The following is a 19,283-nucleotide window of genomic DNA, read 5'->3' as shown; positions in this document are numbered from 1 at the left end:
ACATTTGATCAAGTAAGATAATAGGTCATTGTGGAACAATACTTAATTTATCCATATACATGGTGACAAACAAGCTTTTGTGGACAAATACAGAAAGTTAAATAGTTGTAAGCAAAATTTAGGTCTTTTAGTATTAAGATGACTCAGTTTACTTAACTAAAGACTTGATGATAAAGAGTACAGGAAATCATTTTATTAAAACATATCTTTGTTTTTCTTTTGTAATCTCTTATTAAAAGCATACTAATAGCACAGGAAATATCTCATTCTTTCAGCAGAGAAATAACATAACGCTTTAGCTTTGCATAAACACATCATTGATACTAAAGCTTAATTTTTTAGCCGTTATAATAATAATTTAAATTTAGCCAGCTTATGTATGAGGTAAAATTATCTTTCTTTCCATTCTGAAATAACCAGAACAAAATTATTTCCATTTCCCTTAATGAAAACATATCTCCATATTTTATACCTTTTTTTTAACTGAAAACATGTATCAATTTCTTTCATATTAATTAGAATTCTTAATCCATAGAAATCTTAATTTTTGTGACAACCAAAAGAAGCAATCAGCATTCTTTAGATTGGCAAATTTATTAATACATTTCATAACCTCTAGAAACATATGCTTTTTGGTAAATATATTTTACAATTTTTTAAAATCATGTATTTTCTTAATAGAGTATAAGGCATTTTTTACTAATAGACCCAAACATCTTTAGTTTTTCTGTATTAAAAAGCCCAAAGTAGGTAAAATTAGATTCACTTAACAATTAATGTTTCAGTATTTCTTCTTACTTGGAAATAGATCTAGATATTCAATCATTTTTATCTTTTAATTTATTAATTCCCCAAAAAATATGTTTACATTACTCATAAAAATTTTATGAGACATTAAACAGAGCCAATTGTTATAACTATCTTCCTGTTGACAAACCCTATAACAGAAATAACATGAACTTTTTTTCATAAACCTAGATAAAAATGAAATATTATATTAGATGTTAATAAATTTAAAGACATGTCTGTTTTCATTAAACTAAACTTAAATTAGTTTCAATATTAAATATAGTTTCAGGTAGTGTGATCCTGAAAAGTATTTGGGTTATTTTCTGTTATGCTTCTTAATCTACGTAAGTGCTTAATTTCTTTTAAGCCATTTAAACAGAGCTCTTATATAAACTAATTTTAGTAATTTCCTCAGAGGTAGATATGAGTATACATACACATATATGAAGTCTGACAATTAAGTTTGCGAACTCATCCTAGAAAAAGTGCTACATACCTCATTGCTGAATATCACTACGGTCACCTTCGAAGTACTCCCCTTGGGGAGCTATGTACCGATGCCAGTGCCTAGTCCACCCTTCAAAGCAATTTTGGAACTCCTTTTTCTGGAATGGTCATTAGAGCTGTCATTGTATTACCCTTGATGTCCTGAATATCATCAAAATATCTTCCTTTTAATGTTTCCTTTATCTTTGGGTAAAGAAAGAAATCATTGAGGGCTAGATCAGGTGAGTAGGGAGGGTGTTCCAATACAGTTATTTGTTTACTGGCTGAAAACTTCCTCACAGATAGTGCTGTGTGAGCTGGTACATTGTCGTGATGCAAGAGCCATGAATTGTTGGCAAAAAGTTCAGGTTGTCTAACTTTCACATGCAGACTTTTCGCCACTTCCAAATAGTAAACTTGGTTAACTGTCTGGTTGGTACAAATTAGTAATGAATAATGCCTCTGATATCAAAAAAGTTAGCAACATCATTGCAACAAGTTTGCAAACTTAATTGTCAGACCTCGTATAGACAGAGACATGCAGAGACCTGATAGTTCAGTCTAAAAAATTTAGCAATGAGACAGGTTTATAAGGCTAAAGAGAAAAAGCCATTAATTTATAACAGTTGGAATAAGTTAAGTTTATTCATCAGGTGGCTAAGGCTTTAAGATTTTCATCTCTCTTTGATAAACAAGTTTTAAGGAGACTGGGCAGGGCAGGGGTCTGCTTGGGAAAGGAGGCTTTCAGCGACTTGTATTTTTAAAAAGAGCTTTCTTTTCCATTTTTTTCTGTTTTCTTTGGGGTTAGTTCAGGCAGCTGAGGGCTGTGTTTACATTTTTGGTTATCTACTTCTACTTCCTATTAGACTTTTACTTAAAATTTCTAAACATAGAGAATAGTCATCTATCAGGGAAACTCCTGTAGATCGGACGATAGGGAGGGATATGTGACAGCAACTGAAGGAGCGTCTGACGGGCTTTGAAGAGAAGAAGGTGTAAGGAATTTTGAGAGTAAGGGAGGGATGTCACTTACACATGCCTTATCTTCTAATTTCTGGAGGTATTTATTAAGTTTAGAATTATTTTCTTGGAGGGAGGCAATGGTTTTCTTCTGGTTTTGAGGCCTCAAAATACCAATTAAAGAAAGCCTCTCATTTTCTTTGTTGGTTTTGAAAACCTTGGCACTTGAATTGAGATCTCAAATAAGCTAATTTGGAAATTTCAAAGGTACCCCATTTTGGCCAAAAAATGTTTAAAATTGTCCCGTGTAATTCTTGTTCAGAGATGAAACCAATTTCAACTATCAGGACCACAAGTTTTTTTTAACATAAATCTTGTAGGGTTGCTGGATGGCGGCTAGCCAGCAGAGGTCATTTTAGAACTAGAATTATTTACTATGTGAAGGCGTCCCTAGCAGCATAACTTGAGAAGATTTTTATCTAATATTTTACAGGTAACTCAGACTCTTGTGACCCCTATGGAGGCGCCTCGTCCCTCCATGAAAAGCCTTATAGAGGGGTCCTTCCCGTAAGAATACAACTGTCAGAATAAAACCCTCAGATCTCAACCAAAAGCATGGGGGATGGAGGATTTGAGAGGACTCAACCATGCATGCTTCCCCACAGTGGGGGAAGGCAACTTGAGCTCAAAGGGCTTTGAAGGCATGCCTAATGTAGTGAGTTCCACAACAAAGGGAGATTAGGGAGCTGCTTCAAATCCCATCTTCATCACCATTCATGTAAACAAAGTCCAGAGATACCTTTTTCAAAATAAATTTAGTTTATTCAGATAATGACTTGCAAACCAGGAAACATAGCTCTTGGTATGAACCAAGAATATGTTCCAAAATGGAGGGGATAGGGCAGGGTTTATAAAGGCAAAAGTTGCAAGCTATTGATCAAAGAAATGGGTACTAGGAGAAATAAGACCATAAACTTACATTTGTTTGCTGATTGGTGGGGGCAACTGGACATTCATTCAATGGTTGGCTGACTCAGTGATCAAGTAAGTGGGGTTGTGAGGTGAGAAAAATAGGTAATATGTGGTTAATCATTTATCGAGTCCTCGTTTCAGCCCAGGCCTGTAGAACAAAAAGGGTGTCTTTGATCACACATTGTATGGATGAAAAATGCGGTTCTATGAAAAGTAACCTCAAGGGTGATCTGATTATAAATTCCCTGTTGGGCAGGTCATGAGGGGTAGTCATACCCCAGGCCTATATGTTCTTTATTGAAAGGTTTTAAGCCAGCCCTGTCCATTGTTCTTGTGCATCTAGGTTAACACACCTTTTAATGCCAAAAGAATACACCTTAAAAGGGGTATTAATTCTCAAGAGAGCATGTAATTTTGTTAACTATCCTGCAATCCTATCCTCAATTTGCTTTCTGCAATCTTCCCTACATCCCCTCCTTAATTTCAAATGCATAAAAGAAGTTGCAAAACTGTTATTTTCCAGAGCATTTGAGATCTTGCTCCCTGGCATATGTAGTTAGGCTCAAATAAACTTTTATAAAAATTCTCTACAGGTTTGGATGTTTTTACGTTGACAATAGTACGGGGAGTATTATGTAACCGATAGATACAGCAGTACAATCAATTGATACAGGAGTACAATCAAACAATACAATCAACACAAGGGGGCTGTTGGCTCTGCAGGCCCATCTGGAGCCCAGAAGGGCAACGTTATGCTCTGCAAGCAGCTTCAGAGCTCAAGCTGTAAAAATCCAAATATTGCGCCACAAATTATGAAATTAATATTCTTATATTCTTAAATCCTCACTTTTCTGCAAGAGAAAGTGTTCTGTTAATGTGTAATTCTCCTGTGTCTCTACCACCTTGCTACATCATTGGTACAGTCATTTCCAGTTTACTAGAAAGATCAAACACATTGGTATCAGACATATTTGGTTCACATCCCTGCTTTACCACTTAGTGTGAGGTAGGTCAAGGTACCTGTGCTGGGTCTCAGTTCTCTATTTCCAAAACGGTTAAAATAATCTTAAAGTGGTTAAAGTAAGGACAAATAGAGATAATCCAAAGGTGTAGTATGGGTGCACAGTAGGTGCTCAGTAAATATGGATGCCCTTCCTCTCCCTCTGTAAATTTGTGAAATAACTTCTGCCTTGTCTCCCTGGGAAAACCCCCTTCCTAGAGCAAACTTTGTTGATGCTGAAATGCTCGGCACACAGGACTACTTGGTTGACTGATCAGTGTCTCCTGGAAAGTGACACTAATGGAAGGTTCAATTTATCCTCTCTTTTCTTCCCCTAGCACTCTTATTCCAGGGGAAAGGGGGATGACTGAAACATCGGTTTTGGGGTTCAACATAGCGCCGTCCTGCACCTAGCACAAGACTCAAAGATGGCGACAACCTTCCGGGGGCAGACATATTTGTAGCACGTGATCCAGGCTTAGGCCAAAGGAGGCCAAACGTGACGCGGGGTTAAGGCGGAGCTCCTCCCCCGCACCCTTGGCGTGTAGCGACTCGTGACAGGTACTTCCGCTCGGGGTCGCGGCGGTGGCGGAAGTGGGAGCGGAGTCAGATTCTTGGCCGTAAAGCCTGAGGCGGCGGCTGCGGCGGCGTTGGAGGTTTAGAGAGCGCCGAGGAGGCCTTTCAAACCGGAACTTGGACTTCTCTGCGCCTGTCCTCCCTTGCGTCTCCTCGGTGGGAGTCCTGTGACGCGCCCAGCCCGGAGCCCCCAGCGGAGCGGCAGCGGTAAGCAGCGGGCCCAGCCTGGCGGGTGGCCCAGCCCCATCCCCCTCCTCAGCCCCTCGGTCGCCAGGGCTTCGCGTCATCCCTTTCTTGGGTAGGCCCTGGGCCCAGCCCCGACCTCGCGGGGAATGTCCTTGTTGCTAAGGGCCCAGGAGCAGGCCCGGACCGCGCCTGGCCGGGGAGAGGTCAGAGGTTGCCGAAACCGGCCACCCGGGAAAGTGTCCTGACTTGGGTGGCCGCTGGGCACTGGGGACCCTGTGCTGCGGCGAAAAGAGCTAGCCGGTTGAGTTCGTTGGAGCGGCGAGGTGGAGGATGTCGAAGCCGACCCCCCGGTGCGGTGTCTGGCGGTGGACGCGATCCAGGCGCCACCAGCCGCGCGGGCATTGGTAAAAGGCGCCCAGGGCTGAGCCACGTTCCCATCTGTCTCTTCAGTTGAACAGCCTGACCCTGTTAGTGAGAGAGGTTTCCTGACGGCAACTAAATCAAGGCAGTGAGTCAGGTCACGTGCACTGGGCTGGCTTCAAACACTTGTATACATGTGATACGCCTTTGGCTCTGGGAGACGGGGAACTTTTTATCATAAACTTAATGGTAAATGCTGAAAGAAATTTTAAAACTAGATTGTGGGAAAGGTGGTGGTTGACTGTAGAGCTGTGTTTGAATTCCAACCATCTCTTACTGCATACTGATTCCAAAAAGTGGGAAAATCGAGAATAATAATAGCAAACATTTGAGCCTTATTGTATGCTGGACAGCCTGGCAAGACCTTTGCACAGGTTATTATATTTAATTCTCAGAACAACCTTCATAAAACTTTAGTACATAGGTTTTCAGCCAGTTGGTTCTTTCCTGTTGAAAATACTGTATCTTCTCTTTAGGTTTCAATAGAACAGGCTCTTGTCTCTTCCTTAAGCAGCCGATTTAGTCAAATGACTTCTCATCCATGGATCAATAAAATCTATTAATGTGTTTATCTTTTCAGACTTGGGAGAGTTTGTTCAGGTTTAAGTCTAAGAACTGGAAAGTGAGGTTGTGAGTACTTTTGAAGACACTGGCCAAAGAGTAAAGCTTAAAACTCGCAGCCCTATTATATTCTTTTTCTTTTTTAACTTTACCACCCAGCTTGTTATTTAAGTGGGTAATCAGTATGGTAGCTTTAAATAATATTTAATTTTAGGGGAGAGTAATGACGAGCACCTTTTCATTCATTTATCAAATGTTTTTAGAGTACTGTTCTTCCCCGAAAATATGACCTAACCGGACCATCCGCTCTAATTTTGGGAGCAAAAATTAATATAAGACCCGGTCTTATTTTAATATAATAATTAATATTAAATTAATATTAATACTAAAATAAGACCAGGTATAATATAATATAATGTAATACCAAATCTTAATATAATGTATAATACTGGGTCTTGTATTAGTTTTTACTCCAAAAGACGCATAAGAGCTGATGGTCCGGCTAGGTCTTATTTTCAGGGAAACATGGTATCAGGCATTGCTGGATATTGACTCAGGGAGATAGACATTTTTTCTGTCCTCAAGGAATTTAAAGATGGTGAGTGATCATTGCCTGGAATTGTGTGGTGGAATGGTGGTAGAACTTGAGGCTTTTGGAAAGAGGAGTTGTTTCTCATTTCTCATGCCTGCAAGTGAATCTGCAGTAATCCAGACAGTATGCTGTCCTGGCTAACTTGAAGGCTTTGTTACTTTTAACAACGTTTGTACGGTTTGTTCCTGAAGAGAGTATGGAAAATAATACTACATTTTGAATGATCATTCTTTTGAACAGTAACCTTCAACACTAAACTTATTTCTCCTTTTGCTCTGGTGGCATTTTTTGTTCATGCAAGAGGGAGTTCATGTCACTGCCATTTTACACTGCAAATGTTAGCTGTTGCATGCTCTTTGCGCAAAGGTACATTTGGCATGCTGGATTTTTCTTCAGCTGATGAAGAAAGTTTAACGTAGTGCCTATTAGTCATAGTACCAGTATCATCCTAGGTAAAACCTTACGCCATCTATCTGCCACAACTGTAATGGCTCCCTTTCTTTAAAAGGGGATGTGAGTTTTGCATTTGTGGTAGAACTGCATGAGTAAACAAACAGAAGGGTGGAGTGTAGCAGAAGGCATTCAAAAAACAGGTTTTTTAGTATATCCTTCCAGGTACTTCTTAGCAACCACTTGGTACAATATATATATATATTTTTTTTTTTTTATGGTGCCAACCGGGCGTAAGTCCCAGCCTCATAATCAAAGGGCATTGCTTTATAGTAAAGTGTGGCATTGAATCCAGTTCCTGACCCCACAGCCAAGTGAAGTAAAAAGGTTTTGGTTATTTGATTAGCTATTAATAAATCTCCGAAGAGATCTGCACTAATAATATTTTCACCCTTACATTAAGTATTAGCCTTCTGATGCAAAGGTGTAGCAAACCCAGATCACACATCTATGACAGTCATCTTATGTACTGTTCCTCTCTGAAATTTGACATGTTTACCATTATTCCTGTGATAAATTGTCTTCACTCTCCGTCTATATAATTCAACACATATGGCTAAGAAGGATTTGACCAGATATTGGGCTGGGAGTTACAGATGCAAGGTCTTCCATGGAAGTAAAGAGAGGAGTCCTCCTGAGTAAAGCTAAACAGTGGTTCCCCTTGGCACTAATATTCTCTGAAGGAGACTGAAGTTCTAGAAATTAACTGCTCCCCCCACCCCATTTTTGTGGCTGCTGGCTTTCTGTTGACTCTGATCTCCCATGTAAAAAATTGGCCATTGTATTCTCAGACATACGTTCCTATGTGTTATCAAACACTTATCTGTTAATGCTATCTAATAGATCTCTATGCTTCTCTGTCTGCAGTTTGCTGCAGCAACATTTTGCAGTGTGTCTGTCTCTTCAGTTATTTTCTTTCATATCTTCTATTTTCTGCTTTTTCCTTGCCACATACGGCATTAAACTCAGAAAAATAGTTTGTATTTATGTTTTAAAACTTGTTAATGGTGATTGTGGTCAGTGAATCAAAGGTAAAAGTGATGTGGTGGGTGAAATTAGAACAGGCTTTTTAGCAGTGTTTCTGACTAGTTTCAATTTTAGTAGTCCAGGCTGTGATTTCAAAAACAAATTTAAGAATAACTACTTGCAAAATGTCTGTGGGGGAGGAAGAAACCTTGGGTGTTGGTTCCAGTGGTGACATATGGTATTGGCTTTGTTCATTTGCCTGAAGATGCAGTACTTAATGCAGGGGACCTCAAGCCTCTGCCTGAGGCTCTCTGTTCTGTTGATGTCATCACTGCTGGAGAGATCAGTCTGACTGCTTCTGTTTTCCATTTTCTGGTTACCTAGGATTGCTTGCTGTCAGGACAGAGCAAGTTTGAGGAAGCATACTGTTAAGGGAGGCCTGGGCACCTGAGCAGTGTTAGGAATTCTGTAACCTTGCATGGCTCTCAAGTGGGCTTGTTTGTGTGACTGCTGCTGAGAAAGTGAAGGAGCATCTTTAGTTTTTCCCTACCCTTTCAAGTAAAGATGGCTTGCTTTTTACTACCGGCTTACCTAGCTCTGTTTGGGAATCCTTTAAATATTGTGAAGTAAATAGTTAAAACATTGGTTTCCAATCTTTGTATGGAATTTTAATTAAAACGTTTTATTTCCATTTGACAAAACTTCTAGTTTGAGTTATTTGAGACTGTATGACAAAGTGGCTATGAATTAACCTCTAAAAAACTGAGTTGTAACAACACAGAGTTTATGAAAAATAGTGCCTCTTACATATGGTATTAAATCTGTCTACCAACAATTCTCTGTGCAGTTACAGATCTGGGAATTCCCTGAAATAGCTCTGGGTCATCTGAGCAGCCCACAGGTTAAGAGCCACTCTTAAGTCCTCTGACCTGTGCCATTCAGTTAATAGTTGCTAAGGAGCATTAATGTTTTGTAGAAATTTCCTACCCAGTAGTTGTCTTTAAATGCTTTTCAGTATTTGTATAGTGCTTACAGTTTGCATAGGATTTCATTTGGTGCTCATAACAACTGTGTCGGCTTCAGAAGCGAGCCATTTCTGTATTTCTGCCTGAGATAGCTGAGGCTGAGACTGGATGGATGCTCAGGGGGCCCAGCTAGGAGAATGCTAATCTAAGTCTGTGGAAACATTGCTCACTGCTTTTTCTGATGTATCATCTGTCTTTTTTATTACATGTGATCACCATAAAGGCTTCAGCATTTGACTGCTTATAAAAATGTATCTTTCTTCCACTATCTTTTATTTAAGTGACATTTTTCTTTTGCTGATTCTTAAATTAGTCAGTTCATAGAAAAATAGCTAGGAAAATACAGAAGGAAAAATTACATTCACTACCCAGAGGAAGACCAAGGTGTTAACTGGTTATTTTCTTTCTATGAATGTATACCTTAATACTTTCCTTTAATGAAATTGAGTAAAAATATGGTGTAAGAATTTAACTGTGGAGGGCACTGGACACTCTTGGATCCTTTGACCTGTGGGACTTCTCCTAATAAAGACTCAGTGATGAGAAGTTGGAGATATCTCCTGGGGATCATGAGACTTGCTGTATTTTTCAAATGTTTAATGGCAGTGAGTAAAGAACCTGATGCATCCAGTTCCAGAATGAGGTTTGTTTGCCCTGGTGACACTGGATAAGTAAAGTGTTGCCCTTATTTTTAAGTGATTTGTCATTATTTTATTAAACTTTCAATTTGAAGTAGAACATACATACAGAAAAGTACACAAATAAGTGAACTTGGAGAAGTTCCATAAACTCAGTCTCTTGTGCCTCCTTCAGGTCATTATCATCCCCTCCTCCCAGGATAATGAGTCTCCTGATTTTTAACACTGTAGTTTAATTTTGCCTGATTTGGACTTTGTATAAATGGAATCATACACCACGAGGTGTGATTAATCAATACAGTGAATGCTTAATTAAAAAAAATTATTACAGTAAAAGACACATTGCCATTAATCCCCTTTAAAGTACTCCTCCTCACTTCGAACACACTTATCTCATTGTTCTTACACTTTCTGAAGCAGTTCCGGAAGTCCTCTTTCGTGAGTGTCTTTAGTTGTACTGTCATGGCTGCCTCAGTGTCCTGAATCAGTCTACTTTGGGGAAGAGCCAGAAGTTACATGGTGCCAGATCCAGTGAATAAGTTAGATGAGGACACTGTAATGTTTTTATTTGATAGAAATTGCTGTGTACTAGAAGCAATATGTGACACGGAGCGTTGTCATGATGGAGGATGATTTATGACACACTTTAAAACACCTACTCTCAACCATATTTCACACCGAACAAGTTGAACTTTGTCACCCACTGTTACTAAGGTTTGATGCACCACTTCCTGTATTGAAGATCCCTCCCTTTCTGTTGGATGGCACTCGACAGCAGCCATCCAACCATATTTTTTTATTCACTAGCCATTCACCATATTTTTTTTATCACAACAGAAAGACTTCATGTCACACATCTTTTCTATTACTGCAGTTTCTGTCAGATAAAAACATTATGGTGTGTCCTCATGCACATTCACCAGATATGGCACTGTGCAACTTTTGGCTCTTCCCCAAGTCAAAATGACCATGAAAAGTAAACTGTTTGAATCGACTCAGGACTTCAAGGCAGCCACGACAGCACAACTAAAGACACAAAAGAGGACTTCCAGAGCTGCTTCAGAAAGTGGCAAGAACAAATGGGGTAAGTGTGTTTGAAGTGAGGGATAGTATTTTGAGGGGGATTAATGGCAATATATCTTTTACTGTAGTAATTTTTTAAAAATTTAACTATTTATGTTTTGATCACATCTCATATGTACTCTTCTGTGTCTGGTTTCTTTGACTCAGTATTGTTTGTGAGACTTTGTGTTGAGTGTAGTTGTAACTTGATTTTCATTGCTCAGTAGTATTCCATTATGTGATATACCATAATGTATTCATTAACTTACTGATGGGCATTTGGGTCGGTTGTAGCTTATAGCCATTACAAATAATGCTGTATGAATAGTCTTGTGTGTCTGTTTTCTGATTGAATACCATGTTTCCCTGAAAATAATACCGGGAAAACACGGTACATATACACATTTCTATTAGGTTAATACTGAGGAACGGAAAGACTAAATTTTAGGGTATGTATCTGTATTCTTTTACTAGGGCTGCTGTAACAAATACCACAGACTGGGTGACTAACATACCAGAAATTTATTTTCTCATAATTCTGGAGGCTAAGAAGTCCAAAATCAAGGTGTCACTATATTTTTAGAAGCCTCTCCTTGGCCTGCAGATGGCCATCTTCTTCTACCTGTGTTTTCACTTGATGTTTTTTCTCTTCAGATGTCTGTGTTCTAATATCCCCTTATCAAGACATCAGTCATATTGATTAGGTCCCATCCTCGTAACCTCATTTAACCTTAATTGCCTCTTTAAATGCCCTATCTCTACATACAGTCACATTTTGAGGTATTAGTGATTAGGACTGAAACATGAATTTCGGGGGGAGACACAATTCAGGCCATAACAGTGTCTTATTATATTTTGGTAGTTACTGCCAATTTTCTAAAGTTGTACCAGTGGACACTCTCACCAGTAGTATATGAGAGTTCCACAAATTCCACATCTTTGCTAACACTTGTTATTTTTTTTGTCTCTTAATTTTGCTGCTCTGGTAGGAGCCTGTTTCTTTATGGCGCCATTTAGTACCAGTGTAGGCAGTCCTTGAGGGGGTGAGGAAGTTATTTCTGGAGCAAAATGTGCCATCGTTTGAGACTACGTCTTGTAAATGCTTCTTAAATTCATTGGGGTTAGAAAAGCAGAATGGCTTCAGTCTAGTAGGCAAATAGCCCTAAATAGTTCCCACTGTGGATTAGTTTTTGCATTTATAATGTGGACACATTGCCAGTGGTAGAATTGGCCCCAAAGTATCATCTATGGGGTATAAATCTAGCCAACCTAGTAGACTAAGTGCTTTCATTCAAACTCTTCTTTGGTCTGACACTTTAGTCCTTAAAATATGTATGCCCTCACACACATGCTAGAAGTAGTTCTCTTTTACATATTCTGACTACTTAGATATCAGTTAGTGTTTGACAGTTTTTTGGCTGAGTGATTTTGAGCTTTGTACATCTACTATAGAGCTTAGTTTTGTTGGAATATTATTACATGACTTTGTAATAATAGAATGAGAGGGCTCCCATTCTAAACTCCTTGAGGGCAGGGATGAATGTTGAAATATTAGTCAACTTTAAAGATATTTTCCAGTTCTAACTTTGTACAATTAGTTACTGTTTGTAGCATGTCAGTTATGCTTCTGGGCCAGTGATTAATATGTATGGCTTTCCTAAATGATAAACTATGTGCTCTGTGTTCACTTGACAGATTTTTATTGTCTGCTATTAGGAAAACACTGCTGGCAGCTATGGGGAGTATAAAATAAAGAACACCAGAGGTTTAGAAATTGTGAGAACAAGGCAGATGAGAGTCATAAAAATAGCTTAAAGAAAATGCTAGAGGTGTCCAGTGGCTGGATTAGGTGGGTGCTGAGTGGATTTTGGATAAATTGATGTGGAGGATAGACTTTAGAAAGCAATTACAGTTAGAGGGAAGGCGGCATAAGCAATGAATGGAGGTCAGGAAATGGTAAGGCAGATGGAGGGACTGCATTGTCTCCAATTTGGGAATGATTATATGTATAGGGGGCCAGATTGGGCTTAAGGGAAGATAGGCACTTCAGTGCCACATTGAAGGGTTGGTGTTTTAAAGTATCACCCAAGGTAATATTTCACTGGATAATGCTAGGATAGGGTAGATTTTGGTATCCCAATTATGGATGAGGAATGGTTTTAGTGTTTGTTATAATTCACTAAACAAACACATTTAGAAATTGATGGGGCTAGGCCTGAAGTACAAATGTTATGCTCAAACCTTCAAAGATGTGCTTCCTCTGCAGTACCTTTAATACCGATTAAAAGTGTAGAAGCTGGTTTGGGTGATGGGGTAGAGGAAGAGAGCAGTTTGGTTTTCCTCTAGCCAGCCAGCCCATTGTGGGCTCCTCTTAGCACTTTAAAGACAATGTATTTTACTGTTTACGAGATAAATGCCTGAGATGATCTAGGGTTGATATCAAAAGCTGTAAGCTATTGAAAATACTAATAGTGCTGTGTAACTGTTTTACTGTAGCTCTCTACTTTCCAGTTTCCTATACCAAAACGAAGAGGGAAAGGGACACCATCTTCATGGCTTCTTATTAAAAGACTCTTAGCTCTTGGTTTGGTACCTGCCTTTAGAAAGTTTAAAGGCAGTGGGAGTATCATGTTTACGAATATACTCATCTGGACTTCAGAATCCTCTTAACAAGAATTGCTTTCCAAGCAAGTTGCTTCTTTGTGAAAGTTGCCTTTGTTTTTTCCCTCCCTACATAAATGTGATGCCTGGAACAAAGTATATATATACATAAACGATCTCTTTCTATTTTATAGAGCTCAACTGTTACCTTGTTTAAACTTCACTTCAGAGTTCAAACTAAGCAGAATTTAAGTTGTCACCATCTTTTTTTCAGATGGGAAAATGGCCTGAAAGTACATGTTCACTGTCATGGAGTCCTGGAGTAGTCAGACTCAGTATTCCCAGTTGGCAGCTTTCTTTTCTTTTCTTTTCTTTTCTTTTCTTTTCTTTTCTTTTCTTTTCTTTTCTTTTCTTTTCTTTTCTTTTCCCTTTCCCTTTCCCTTTCCCTTTTCCCTTTTCCCTTTCCCTTCCTTTCCTTTCCTTTCCTTTCCTTCCTTTTTTCCAGTTCCAGTTGATGTACAATGTTACATTAGTTTCAGGTGTACAACATAATGATTAGACATTTATATAACTTACATCATCACCCCAATAAATCTAGTACCCATTTGGCACTATACATAATTATCACAATATTATTGACTATATTCCTTATCCTATACTCTACATCCCCATGACTTTTGTAACTACCAATTTGTACTTCTTTATCCCTTCACCTTTTTAACCCAGTTCCCCAACCCTCCTCCCATCTGGCAAACACCAAAATGTTCTCTGTATCTACGAGTCTGTTTCTGTTTTGTTTGTTTATTTATTTTGTTCTTTAGATTCCACATGTAAGTGAAATCATGTGGCATTTGTCTTTGTCTGACTTGCTCCACTTAGCACAATACCCTCCTGTAGGTCCATCCATGCTACCGCAGATGGTAAGATTTCATTATTTTTTATGGTGAAATAATATTCCATTGTATATATGTACATATATATATATATATGCCATCTTTTCTATTGATGGACACCCAGGTTGCTTCCATATCCTGGCTACTGTAAATGATGCTACAATGAACATATGGATGCACATGTCTCTTCAAAATAGTGTTTTGGGTTTCTTTGGGTAACTACTCAGAAATGAGATTACTGGGTCCTTCTTTATCACTTGTTATATCCTTTGTTTTAAAGTCTATTTTGTATAGTATAAGTATCGCTACCCCAGCTTTTTTTTTTTTTTTTTTTTGCATGAAATATCTTTTTCCATCCCTTTACTTTCAGTCTGTATGTGTCTTTCAATCAAGTGAGTCTTCTGCGCAGTATGTGAAAGGTTTGTTTTCTCATCCATTCAGCCACCCTATTTTTTTTTTTAGATTTTATTGGGGAAAGGGAACAAGACTTTATTGGGGAACAGTGTGTACTTCCAGGACTTTTTTCCAAGTCAAGTTGTCCTTTCAATCTTAGTTGTGGAGGGCGCAGCTCAGCTCCAGGTCCAGTTGCCGTTACTAGTTGCAGGGGGCGCAGCCCACCATCCCTTGTGGGAGTCGAACTGGAACCTTGTGGTTGAGAGGACGCGCTCCAACCAACTGAGCCATTCGGGAGCTCAGCGGCAGCTCAGATCAAGGTGCCGTGTTCAATCTTAGTTGCAGGGGGTGCTCCCCACCATCCCTTGCGGGACTCGAGGAATTGAACTGGCAACCTTGTGATTGAGAGCCCACTAGCCAATGTGGGAATCGAACCAGCAGCCTTCAGAGTTAGGAGCATGGAGCTCTAACCCCCTGAGCCACCGGGCCTGCCCCACCCTATGTTTTTTTATTGGAGCATTTAATCCATTCACATTTAAAGTAATTGCTGATGAATATGTAGTTATTGCCATTTTGTTATTCATATTTTTTATCTTTTTTCTTCTTAAAGAAGCCCCTTTAACATTTCTTCTAATACTGGTTTGGTGGTTATAAACTTTTTCTTGTCTGGGAAACTCTTTATCTGTCCTTCGATTCTAAATGATAGCTTTGCTGGGTAGAATAATCTTGGTTGTAGGTCCTTGCTTTTCATCACATTGAATATTTTGTGCCAGTCCCTTCTGGCCTTCTGGCTTTCAAAGTTTCTGTTGAGATATCATCTGACAGTCTTATGAGAGCGCCTATGTAGGTAACTAACTGCTTTTCTCTTCCTGCTTTTAAGATTCTGTTTGTCTTTAACCTTTGGCATTTTCATTATGTGTCTTGGTGTTGGCCTGTTTGGGTTCATCTTGTGTGGCATTCTCTGCTCTTCCTGGGCCTGTATATTTATTTCCTTTCCCAGGTTAGGGAGGTTTTCTGTCATTATTTCTTCAAATAGGTTTCAGTTCCTTGCGGTTCTTTCTTCTTCTTTTGATAGCCTATAAAGCAAATGTTGGTACACTTGAGGCTGTCCCAGAGTCCCCTTAAACTCTCCCGAATTTTTTTGGATTCTTTTTTTCTGTTCTGATTGGGTGTTTTCTGGTACCTTATCTTCTACATCGCTGGTTGGATCCTCTCCTTCATCTAATCTACTGTTGATGCCCTGTAAAATATTATTGTATCCTTTATTTCAGACTGGTTGTTTTTTATGTTTTCTGTCCATTTTTATGTTTCCTGTCTCTTTGTTGGAGTTCTTCATGAGATCATTGAGCATCCTTATAACCAGTGTTTGGAAATCTGTCTCTGTTAGCTTGCTTGTTTCCATTTTGTTTGGTTCTTTTTCTGGAGCTTTGTTCTGTTCTATCTGGGACATGTTTCTTTGTCTCTGAATTTTGGCTGCTTTCCTGTGTTTGTTTCTATGTATTAATACGATAGGGCTCCTATATCTCCTGGTCTTAGTAGACGGGGAGAATGGCCTAATGTAGTAGTTGTGCTGTGGGGTTCAGTAGCGCAGTCTTCCTGATCACTTGAGCCATGCACTCCGATTGTGTCCATAGTGTGGGTTGTGTGTGCTCTCCTCTTGTAGTTGAACCTTGGTTGCTATTTGCACTTCAGTGGCAGGGATTGACCCTCATGCTCATTGTTTGTGAGGACTGGAGGTAACTACAGAGGAGGAGTTGTGGTGCAGGGGCTGACCCTATAGCGCAGGATCTGCCTCAGCAGGGCTCTGGTGCTTGCCCAATCTGCCCCTTGGATGTTTTCTCCTTGGAGGCAGCTGGGTGCTGCCCCACCTCATTAGAGGCTTGCTGCTGGGAGCACCAGCCCCTGGGCCACCTGGGAGGCGACCCACTGCAGGTCAAGTTCAGCCAGAGCCAGTGCCCTACCCTGTGCCACCCAGCTGGAGCCACAAAGAAATCCACAGATAGCCACAGCCTGTGCCGTGCTTGGAAGTGCCTCAAGAGGCCAAGCAGCGAACCAAGGCCGGGTGCCGCTAGTGCCAGTCTTCGGGCTGGTCAGCCAGAGGTACAGGATATGCTTAAGCTAGATGCTGCTTGTCTGGGTTTCGTGAACCTTTGAAAGACCCTGGGGAAGTCTGCAGCATGAGCCAAGGCAGGCGGTTTGTACAAAAAAGCCACTGGAAACAGCGTGGCAGTGTCCAAAATTTGGGCAGGACGGGGTCTCGAATCTCTAGGGCGTGGCCGGTGAAGGGCATTAGCTAGCTTGATGGAGACTCAGTTATGGCAGCCGCCTGCCCCTGCATACTGGAAGGAAGAGGGCTAAACAAAGAAACAATGGCCTCCGCCAGCAACTCCGTCCAGGAGAAAGCTGCCTCTCCAGCCCCCGTCCTGAAGCTAGGCAGCTCAGTTCCCCACCATACGTCCATGCCACCTCTCCACCTGCTGTCCCAGCATTGGAGCTCATGGCCAGTGATTTCCGTTGGTGATTCAGTCCTTGCTCGGTCCCTGTAAGAGAAGTACCAGGATCTCTAGCCATCCTCTGTCTCATTCAGTCACAATCTCTGCTGGTTTTAACAGCCAGAATTTATGGGGACTTCTCTCCCCAGCACTGGAACTCTTGGGCTGGGGAGGAGTTGGGACCCTTCGCTTCTCTGGGGGGACCGCCACAGCCTAGATATCCCTCCCACTTTTTAATGGTAACACATGGGTGTGAGAACAGCCTGTTCAGTGTCTCTGCTCCTCCTACCAGTCTTGAGGTGGTGGCTTCTGTGTGTCCTTAGTTGTAGGGCTTTGGTTCAGCAAGATTTTAGGTGATTCTCAATGATGGTTGTTTTGTAGTTTAGCTGTAATTTTGATATGATCATGAGAAGGTGAGCACAGCATTCACCTACTGTGTAATCTTGACCGGAAACCCCAGTTGGTAGGATTCTTGAATTAATAGTGGTAAGAAAAAGAATAGCATCGTCTGTGTAAATTTTATTGTACAGTTTTTTTTTTGTTGTTGTTTTTTTAATTTTATTTTATTAAATTTATTGGGGTGACAATTAGTAAAATTACATAGATTTCAGGTGTACAATTCTGTATTACATCATCTATAAATCCCATTGTGTGTTCATCACCCAGAGTCAGTTCTCCTTCCGTCACCATATATTCGATCCCCCTTACCCTCATCTCCCACCCTCCACCCCCCGCCCCCCTTACCCTCTGGCAACCACTAAATTATTGTCTGTGTCTATGAGTTTCTGTTTCTCATTTGTTTGTCTTGTTCTTTTGTTGTTTTTGGTTTATATACCACATATCAGTGAAATCACATGGTTCTCTGCTTTTTCTGTCTGACTTGTTTCGCTCAGCATTACTCTCTCAAGATCCATCCATGTTGTCACAAATGTTCCTATATCATCTTTTCTTACTGCCGAATAGTATTCCATTGTGTATATATACCACAACTTCTTTATCCATTCATCTATCGAAGGACATTTTGGTTGTTTCCATGTCTTGGTCACCGTAAACAAAGCTGCAATGAACATTGGAGCACACGTTTCTTTATTTCTAAATGTTTTCAGATTTTTTGGGTAGATACCCATTATTGTACAGTTTTATGTATTTGTTTATCAATGATGCTTTGACTGTCGTGTTTCTTTTGGAATGTAAATTTCTAGGTAATGAATTTTCAAGCATTGTCGGTTGAATAGACTAGATTATTCTGTAGTAACAAATAACTTCAAAATGGCCCAAAACAACATAGGTTTATTTTCTGCTTATGCAGGATGTTCAGTATGGATTTTCCAGGGGCTCTACATCATTTTACTCCAGCTGAAGGAGCAGCCATGATATGGAATATTGCTCATTCTCTTGGCAAAGTGAAAAAGGATTTTGGAGGGTCTTGCTCCTGCAGTTAAATGTTCCAACCTAAAAATTACAAATCCCTTCTGCTTAGAACTCACTGGCCAGAATGAGCCACATTGCACAAGAGACCAAGAACTGTGATTCCACCATGGACTTGGAAAGCAGAGTTAAAATATTTGGGGAGGGGCCGGCCTGGTGGCTCAGGCGGTTAGAGCTCCATGCTCCTAACTCCAAAGGTTGCCGGTTCAACTCCTCGAGTTCCGCAAGGGGTGGTGGGCAGTGTCCCCTGCAACTAAGATTGAACACGGCACCTTGAGTTGAGCTGCCTCCCGGATGGCTCAGTTGGTTGGAGCACGGGCTCTCAACCACAAGGTTGCCAGGGAGGCAAAGGATGGTGGGCAGCGCCCCTTGCAACTAAAATTGAACACAGCACCTAGAGCTGAGCTGCGGCTGAGCTCCCGGATGGCTCAGTTGGTTGGAATGCGTCCTCTCAACCACAAGGTTGCTGGTTCGACAAGGGATGGTGGGCTGTGCCCCCTGCAACTAGAAAACGGCAACTGGACCTAGAGCTGAGCTGTGCCCTCCACAACTAAGACTGAAAAAAAAAAAAAATGGGGGGAAATGGTACTAGTTTTACATTGACTTGTTTTAATAGCTAATAACTATTGGGGAAAAGAATGCTTCATTTGTAAATTCTTGTTTTAGTTGGCTGGTAATTTAAATGCTAAAAGTATAATATGCTGCCCACCATCATTACTCGTAAATAGCCATCCAATCCTAAGAAATCTGTTTGTTTTAAATGATAGGTGTGATAACCTCAGTTCACGTGCCT

At 40.3% G+C, this 19,283-nt stretch overlaps 1 protein-coding gene across 2 annotated transcripts in view; it reads left to right on the top strand.

Annotated features, from left to right (window-relative positions):
- The first annotated feature begins 4,770 nt into the window (after positions 1-4,770).
- Positions 4,771-19,283, top strand: part of RAB7A (RAB7A, member RAS oncogene family) — a 100,265-nt gene continuing 85,752 nt past the window's right edge. For both annotated transcript variants that reach the window (XM_019717190.3, XM_074340486.2), the window contains exon 1: positions 4,771-4,990. The gene's annotated coding sequence lies outside the window, so the exon portion shown is untranslated. The remainder of the gene's footprint in view (positions 4,991-19,283) is intronic.

This window comes from Rhinolophus sinicus, chromosome 4 (genome assembly GCF_057876585.1).
Source record: "Rhinolophus sinicus isolate RSI-liver-muscle chromosome 4, RSI-T2T, whole genome shotgun sequence".
Taxonomy (NCBI): Eukaryota; Metazoa; Chordata; class Mammalia; order Chiroptera; family Rhinolophidae; genus Rhinolophus; species Rhinolophus sinicus.
Note: the sequence above shows the minus strand (reverse complement) of the source record. Positions and strands in the feature narration are given on the sequence as shown.